This window comes from Chiloscyllium plagiosum, chromosome 1, assembly GCF_004010195.1.
Source record: "Chiloscyllium plagiosum isolate BGI_BamShark_2017 chromosome 1, ASM401019v2, whole genome shotgun sequence".
NCBI lineage: Eukaryota > Metazoa > Chordata > Chondrichthyes > Orectolobiformes > Hemiscylliidae > Chiloscyllium > Chiloscyllium plagiosum.
Window position 1 is genome coordinate 61265195 of NC_057710.1, and position 9836 is coordinate 61275030.

A 9836-nucleotide genomic window follows, 5' to 3' on the forward strand; every position below is an offset into this window, starting at 1 on the left:
TCTTTCAATTAACAAATACTTTTTCAAAAGCTGTTGTCTCCATGGAGTTTGTAGCATAGGCAACAACAATGCCATGGTGCTAGTATAAGTGTAGATGCTGTCATCATGATTGAGGACAGGCAGGAGGCTGGAAGAACACAGCAAGCCAGGCAGCACCAGGAGGTGGAGAAGCCGACATTTCAGGTGTAACTCTTCTTCAGCCCTGCTGCCTGGCTTGCTGTGTTCTTCCAGCCTCCTGCCTGTCGACTTTGGATTCCAGCATCTGCCTTTTTTTTGTCTCTGTCCTGACTGAGGACAGCATGTTTATGTTCCATGATGTCTCTGCCACTCCTCTGATTAAAAAACATACAACACCTTCTACTCCACAACCATCTAATAATGGAGCAGCACTCCAAAAGCTAGTGCTTCCAATTAAACCTGTTGGACTATAACCTGGTGTTGTGTGATTTTTAACTTTGTACACCCCAGTCGAACACCAGCATCTCCAAATCATGACTCCTCTTTGGGTGTGCCTCAGGTCCTACTAATCTGCTGCAGGGCTGATTGCTGGACTGCTGTCAGGACCTGAATGCTTGGTTGAGCACTGAAATGATGATGCATGGATTGCATGACCTCAGTCTGAACACTTACGACACTCAGATGTTGGATGGTTTCTGACACAATATAATGTTGCTGCCAGGAACTGCATCATAGGTGGATCGTCAAGTGCTGTCATGGAATTCGCCGGAACTTCCAACTTGAAAAGAATTGACTGTAATGAGGAGTTGACTGCAATGTAACACACTGCAGAGATCGCTATCATGTTCCTTGAGAGTGACAAGCAGCTATCTTTCAGCATTGCGAATGCACAGAGCATCTCAGGGTGCATATTCTCAGTGTTCTCTTTGTATGCTGATTAATGCTAATATCTGAGGCCCCCGCAAGAGAACCCATCCATGCTCTCACCATACAATGAGCTGCCACATGAATGTCTTTTCCTGTGCCCTGGCTGGACTCAGGCAGTGGCTGACCAGGTTTGCATCTTGATTCTGTGCTACTCAATAGGATTTGCACGGTGCCAATATATTAACTGGTGACTCTGTCAGAAGTGACAATGCTTCATCAGAATGAGAAAGGTAATTTTAAGTGGAGTGGAAAACACGAGGTTTGTGGTCACATCGTCAGCAGTTTGCACATCACGTCCAATGGCTAGATGAAGATAAGATGAGAGTTGAAAAGAGCGTATTGCAAAATAATACCATTATCTGGATTGTTCTCAGTGATGATAGATCTCACAGGTACTAGTGCAATCCCAGGATGCAGAGCATCAATTGATTTGTAGGACTCAGTGGATAATAGGTGTCCTTGGCTCCTACTTGGTCTGCTCCACTACTGGAGATTATGGATCACCTCGTTTGCCAAAAAGATACAGACAAAAGCCAGTGATTGTGTTGCACTATGTCTTGATGCTGTGCCTACCACAGGTGAATAGCAAATGCATGGAAGCGGCAGGAGACCAGTGAGAAGCGGGCACCATTGGAATGTGTGACAGTCGTGTGAAGTATCTGAATATTGGGGTGTGACATTAATGATTGTATTGCTGCTGGGTCCTCAGGCCAGATCTGGGAGTTGACCTCCCTCATCATTTGTTCCCGTCTCCTTCTTAAGGTGATCCTTGATAGCCCCCTGACCTGTGTGAAAATATGACCACTCCCCATCTGATCGCCTCCCTTTCATTTATGCAGTTTCTTTTTCAAACAGTACCTTTGCAGTTACTGAGCAGTAAATTTGTCCTTATGGGTGCTGCTCCCCTTTAAGGGAGGCAAGTTGCCTTTCAGAGGAAAGGACTAAATGGGCCATATGTTATCACGTATGCTATTGGGTTCCACGCTGAACTCTGAGCCAGCTAGTAACGTGCCCTGCTTATGTCAATAAAGTAGACATTTGAATGAGGAGGCTGCATAGATGTTCTGCCTGTCTCAACAGAGCCTGATATAAGCTGCCAACATCTCTCAAACTGCAAACAAGCCTAATAGAATTTTTAGTGCATATCATTTGTTAATAAAACAAGCCAGTACCTTGGAAAATGCAGCCTGTTAATAATCATGTAATTAAGTTGTGCTAGTTGTATTTAATTCATCCAATTGTGGCCATTGCTCTGTCCATATACTTGCTGTGAAATAAAGCACCTGAACAATTTGTATCTAGCTTTGTCTTATCAAGCAATTTCTTTGAAAAAAATGCAGAAGCACAAATAGCGACAAATATGACAAACATGATTATTTGGTTCACATCGCACTGCCCCACTTTAGAATGTTTGTTATGATTAGATATTTAGCAACAATGAGTTGCAACTTGATTCAATTTCAAATCAAGTACCTTTGTATCTTACTATTTCACAGCTCTGTTTATGAGGCCTTGGCTGATATTTTCAATGATTGGTTCATAATTAGAAGGAGAAAGTGAGGTCTGCAGATGCTGGAGATCAAAGTTGAAACTTTATTGCTGGAACAGCACAGCAGGTCAGGCAGCATCCAGGGAACAGGAGATTCGACGTTTCGGGCACAGGCCCTTCTTCAGGAATGAGCAGAGAGTGTTCAGCAGGAGAAGATAAAAGGTAGGGAGGAGGGACTTGGAGGAGGGGCGTTGGAAATGTGATAGGTGGAAAGAGGTCAAGGTGAGGGTGATAGGTCGGAGTAGGATGGAGGCGGAGAGGTCAACAAGAAGACTGCAGGTCAGGAAGGCGACGTGGTCGACGGTGCCCTCCACCGCATCTCCTCCACTTCCAACTCCCCTCCTCCAAGTCCCTCCTCCCTACCTTTTATCTTCTCCTGCTGAACACTCTCTGCTCATTCCTGAAGAAGGGCCTGTGCCCGAAACGTCGAATCTCCTGTTCCCTGGATGCTGCCTGACCTGCTGTGCTGTTCCAGCAATAAAGTTTCAACTTTGATATCCAAATGAATCCAACAAGAACTGGACCAAGCATATGTGGTACTCATAATCTTCTTCATCCTAAGTATACGCATGATTTTACTACAACTGCTAAGTATTTCATCAGTAATATTTTCAGCAACATAACACAAAACATCGCAGATAAGAAAAACTGCAGCATATTAACATGCCAAATTTCCCCTAAAGTAAATGCATTAAAATTCCATCAAATTTGACAATATTGTTATGTATTTGGCTTTAAGGGGTTAACACGTAGGGGGTTCCATACAACAGCCAAGCAGGGTGAGATCAATAGTTGTGATGTTGAGAAGATATGCTCTTCTTCATTAGGGTAAATAAAACCACAGAAAGTAGACAAAATCAAACACAAAATATTGCTGAGGAAAGGAGTGAACAAAGACAGAAATGGGAACTATTTAAATGTAAATCTATGATTCGCTCCAGTAATAATATCTAACAATATTCAATATCTAGGATCATACCAAAAGAGTACTTTGAAGTATTAAAGGGATTTTCTGCTATCTAGTGATCTCTGAGGCATGAAGTTTCCCTTTCTTGATATGTGCAAGATCAAGACAAACACTAGGCATACAGTAACAGTGATATCACCGCAGGGAGTTGGCAGCCAATTACACTGAAGTATTCTCAAACAGCAAATCAGAAAGTAAAATGCAGTAAAATCTTCTACTCAATTAAAATTTCCACAGAGTAAATACAAATCATCAGTGATACACATGGGATTAAAGTAGCTGAAATATCATAACTTTTTTTTAAATTTGAAAAAAACATTATTGCCATAATAATGGCAAAAAAGCATCCCAGTGATATAACATTAGATTTCTATGAGTAACTATTGAGTTATTAAAATTAAATTGCATTTATATAGTAACTGTTATGGCCACAGAAAGATCCAAAATGCTTTACAGCCAATAAAGTACTTTGGAAGTACAGTCAGTGTTGACACATAGCAGGCAATTTACATGTAGCAAGCTCCCACAAAAAGAAATGCTGTACTAATTATTGAAAAAATATTGACTATGACACCTGGAACAACTTTCTCATCAGTGGTGAGGTTCTGGAACCCACGAGTTCAAAGGGTAATACAGGCAAAAACCATAATCACATTAAAACATGCGGTGGAACAGTCAATGGGTTTAGGAATCAAAATTTGGAGAGTGGGATTAGTGTGACGAGGTATTCATCGACTGGTATGGACATAAGGAGGCCACATCGGGTGCAGCGGATGCTGCAGGGTGGTTGGGTTGGTTCGTCCGGGTGGTCCAGAGGTGCTCTCTGAATCGCTCTGCAAGTAGGCGGCCTGTCTCCCCAATATAGAGGAGGCCACACCGGCTGCAGCGGATGCAGTAGATGATGTGGGTGGAGGTGCAGGTGAGTCTGTGGCGGATATGGGAGTTTCCTTTTGGGCCTTGGAGAGGAGTGAGGGGGGAGGTGTGGGCGCAAGTGTTGCACCTCCTGCGGTTGCATGGGAAGGTGCCGGGAGTGGAGGTTGGGTCGGTGGGGGGTGTGGATCTGACAAGGGAGTCGCGGAGGGAGTGGTCTCTACGGACAGCTGATAGGGGAGGGGAGGGAAATATATCCTTGGTGCTGGGTCTGTTTGGAGGTGGCGGAAGTGACGGCGGATGATGCGCTGTACATGGAGATTGGTGGGGTGGTAGGTGAGGACCAGTGGGGTTCTGTCCTGGTGGCGGTTGGAGGGGCGGGGCTCACGGGCGGGGGAGCGGGAAGTGGAGGAGATGCGGTGGAGGGCACCGTCGACCGCGTCGGGGGGGAAATTGCGGTCCTTGGCGAAGGGGGCCATCTGTGTTGTACGTATTTTGGACTGGTCCTCCTGGGAGCAGATGCGGCGGAGACGAAGGATTTGGGAGAATGGGATGGCGTTTTTACAGGGGGCAGGATGGGAGGTGTAGTCCAGGTAGCTGTGGGAGTCGGTTGGTTTGTAGTAGATGTCCGTGTTGATTCGGTCGCCTGAGATAGAAACAGAAAGGTCTAGGAAGGGGAGGGAGGACAGTCTTCTTCTTGACCTCTCCGCCTCCATCCTACTCCGACCTATCACCCTCACCTTGACCTCTTTCCACCTATCACATTTCCAACGCCCCTCCTCCAAGTCCCTCCTCCCTACCTTTTATCTTCTCCTGCTGAACACTCTCTGCTCATAATTAGAACCATTGCCTTTGCTAATGGAAACTATGCATGCGCACGCTCTGTTCCACTGTGCATTACCTGACAATCATGCGTTTACATTCACTTTTTAATTCGTAGCTCAGCACATAATTTGTCTGGATTTTTGACATTTCTAATAACAGTGAGCAGAGATCAGCAGATTTTATATTGGAAACATCCACCACCTCCATATTATCTATGAACAGCGTGAAGAGTGGCTGACTCAGAACTGGTGCAATTTCACAAGTCCATCAGCACTTTGCCAAATAAAGTTTCAATTTTTGACTTTTAAAAACCTCACACGTGAAGTTTTGTAAGATCCCTTCTAAAACTCTCAATGAATATTCTAACTGGATAGCTGTCAGTCACCGATTACTGCACAAATATGTTCAGAAACTAACATTTTTATTGTTGACTGTAAAATTGGAGTTAGGAGAAAGCCAGGACTGCAGATGCTGGAGATCAGGGTCGAGAGTGTGTTGCTGGAAAAGCACACAGGTCAGGCAGCATTAAAGAAACAGAGGAATTGACGTTTCAGGCATAAGCCCTTCATCAGGACGTTTCCTGATGAAGGGCTTATGGTCGAAACATCGATTCTTTGGCTCCTCAGATGCTGCCTAACCTGCTGTGCTTTTCCAGTAACACATTCTCAACTGTAAAATTAAAGTTTCCCACTATAACTGGAGCATTACCACACGGCATTTGCTGCCCATAACATATGTTATTGTATTTATTATGTTGATAACTCCTCTCAAATTTATACCAAACACAGGGAGACTGATAGCAACTTGTGTTTAGAGGGAATCAAAGCACAGTTTTCGTCTTGACAAATTGGACAATACACGGACTTAATGAACTATGTCATGATGTTGATCTATTACATCATGAGGCAGACTGGCATGTGAACAGGGAAAGTGACTTATGAAAATCATCCTGCTGCTGCTGTCATACTTTTCACTGAGCAATTAGACCAGTGACAGTCAGTAAGATCCGGAGAAGAAAGTGGCCTTCCTGACTACCCGACCAATAACATCTGCCATTTTCACAGTCTACAAAATCATTGCCTGCTTGAGTCAGTCATCAGAGGTAAATATAAAGTCACCATTTAATTGCACTGTGTGAACCGACATTAGATGGACTGTAGCAGTGCAAGAGTGACTTGCCATCACCTTTCTAATATCAATCAGGCTGGGCCACAATTGCTGGCTTTGCCAGTGAGACTTACGTCCACGAAAGAACAAAAAGTATCTCCAGTTTTCCTCCATGTCTAAGATTCACCAGATTTCAAAATAAAGGTATTTCAGAATTTACACAACAAACACAGTGGTCTAAATCTCATGATTTTTTGGTGAAGTCCAAATTATGTTGAGTTTTTAGAGGAAATTTTCTGAGATGCAGTGAGCTTTCTCACCATAGCTTATCAAACTTGCCACATTAATTGTTGATCTGCCCCTTGTGCTCCTCACATCTAATTTCTGGCTTATTTTACCATGCACCTTTCCCGGATGAACTCACCATCCACCATCTGCCCAAAAAGCAGCATTCCTAGCCCCATCTGCACTGTACAGTGGAGGAATGCTGACATCTGCAGTGTACAGTGGAGGAATGCTGACATCTGAAAGCTGCTCTGTTCACCCTTGGAAACTGTGAGGAAAGATGCCTGGAAATTGGTATCAAGTTCAGTCAGAGCCCCACAGGCCATGGTCAATGGGGTGGTGCAGTGAAGAGCAGCCTTCTTCCTGGAGAATTGACAGATGATGTCAGCCTGGTTGGAGAATAGCATCTCGAGTGCACAGGACCAAGTTCCAGTGAAGAACAAAGGTCAATGACCTCCACTCTGCCAGGGTAACTGCCATATTCTGCTTTCTGTTACCTCATAATCATTCATTCGTTTCTGCCACAAGATTCACCTCCCAGAAAGGCTCATGATGTGATACCTCTATTTTGCTCTCAGTGCACCAGCACTGACAGCCATGCCATCTATTCACATCTTACTCATTCATCCCTTTTATACCATATCAGGAGAAGGCATCCCATCTCAGGACAGAACATTGCTAGATGTGGGGCCAAATTGATGTTCTCATCCCCTACAAGGAGAAAATCCTTGCCCTCACAGGACAAGACCTGGACCACTCTTTTAGAAATGTCGAGGCATTCATACCCCAGCAACCAGGTAAGTACAACTTATCATTCCACTGCAACACTCAAATTAACCATGTGGACAGTTTCATGCAGCACACACAACCTCTAACCACTGGCCATGACACCTTCTGTCTCTTTTGACTAACAGGTACAGTAGCCTCCTGATTGCATCTGCCAGTAATTGCCCATTTCTCCTAGAAGGCAAATCTCCAACCTCTGAGGATGAGTGTTGAGATACCAGAGAAAGCATCAGGGAGACTCCCTCCTACATTTCCCACCAACTCAGAAACAGAGACCGAGATAGATTCCATATGTGCACAGAGTGTGGGCTGATGAACAGGGGACAGTAACTCTTCCATAAATGGGTGAGGAAGGAGGCCATTGGCACTCTGAGAAATGCCAGAGACCAGGCACCTGCTCAGCAGCCAGCAAGGGGGTATCCTATGGTTTTGGTGATGAGGGGCATCACTCAAATTCACAAGGTGGATCAGGAACAGCAGATGCGCAAATGGGATGCAATGGCTGTCATTGCCCAAACGCTGCAACAGTGTAGCAATTCCTGCGACTGAGGTGGCCGACCATTCTACCTTACCTGCACCCTATGTTGAAGTTGTACAAAACGTTGGTGAGGCCACTTCTGGAATACTGGTACGTTGATGAACCTGGTGGTTTTCCCTTATAAAAAGAGGGTGAGTGCAGTGATTGGAATAAGGTCAGCCAGGTGGATCTCATGGTATATGAAGTCTCTGGTTAGGGCTTTTAACCTGATCCAATCAGGGAGTCCTGGCTGACAGATCAGAACAGGGTTCTGTTCACTCTCGGTTAAGGGTTCTGTTCACTCTTGGAGCCAACTCTGAGCTAGCCAGGTCAATATCATGCACTAGGCATGTATAAATAAAGGGTAACTTTGTGACAGGATACTGCCCCTTATGGAGTTATTTTAGTGGTGATAAGAGAGATATGCTCACAAACTTGTTCAGTCCTGCCGTCAAAGATTGGACTCAATATGTTGAAAGAATGCGATATTTCTTCTGGGCAAATGACATGGGGTAGATGAAAAGAAATGAGTAATTCTCCTGACAACTTTGGAATCATAGCCTTTTCAATTATTAGAAACTTAACATTCATTGAGGCACTAGATGCTAAAACCTTTCAGGAGTTAATGGATGTAGCAAAGGACTATTATGACACCAAGACTCCTCTAATTCTAAAATGCTATCAATTTTACTCAGCAGTTTGAGAACCAGGGGAATCAATAGCGGGAGTTTTGACGAGGCGAGGACAACTGGCAGAGGCATATGATTTTGGTTTAACCCTAAGTGAGATGCTGAGAGACCATTTGGTATGTGGGTTTAATGATGTGTCCATGAAAAAGTGCCTATTTGCTGAAGCCCAAATGGACTTCAAAAAGACATTACAAATGGTTTTGTCATTAGTAAATATAGCAAGTGGAGTCTCCGGATTACCTTTCAACTTGCTGCACCCAGACAGCCCATTTTCACCTGTCCCCCCCATGCGGATTCTGCCAGATAGAACTCTGCCTTAGGTTTTCCTCCTTGCACTCAAGCCCCAACATTGATTCTCAACATGGTCCTGTCCGATCACAGGGTGTCAGTAACTCACACTCTGTAATCTTCCATACCCGTTCCATTCTGTACAACCTGTCCCCTCCCAGAACAATTTCCTCCATTTCTATCCTTGTCCCCAATTCAGAACATGCTTCTGTCTTCAACCCCCGTATTGAACCACCCCCCAAATCCTTATCAACACAGTGACCCCTTTCCACTCCAGCCCTCTTTATCCTCTCCCGCCAACATACAGACCCATAGGACTGACTGCTCTCCACCCTCAATTGACTTTTATAGACTGTCCATGTAAAGACTGACCACACCCCGGCCAATCTCCTTACAGCTTCCTGACACTATGCCAGTTCCCTCACGGCTTACAGTTGCCCTACAGGACTGACTGTGGTCCAGTTCCTGGACTGTCTCAGATGGATTCCCTGACCATCAGCACCCAAGCATGTGAGTGACTGTGGCCTGGACCCTTCCATGAACTGACGGTACGGGGTCCACTGATTGAGAGCAGACCTCTCCCCTACCTCTGGACTCAATGGAGGATTACCAACCCCCACTCACTCCCACAGACGTGGCCATTTGGGTGAAAAATGATGCAGTGTGTTTGCCTTACAGGCAGCTGTCACATTCTGTTGGTGAGAGATTGGTGTGGCACTGTGCTGTATATGACATGACACATAGTCTAACCCTATCGCCCTCAGACCCAACCCCTCCAACCGCAACAAGGACAGAATGCCCCTGGTGCTCACCTTCCACCCTACTAACCTTCGCATAAACCAAATCATCCGCCGACATTTCCGCCACCTCCAAACAAACCCCACCACCAGGGATATATTTCCCTCCCCACCCCTCTCCGCCTTCCACAAAGACCGTTCCCTCCGTGACTACCTGGTCAGGTCCACGCCCCCCTACGACCCACCCTCCCATCCTGGCACTTTCCCCTGCCATCGCAGGAACTGTAAAACCTGTGCCCACACCTCCTCCCTCACCTCCATCCAAGGCCCT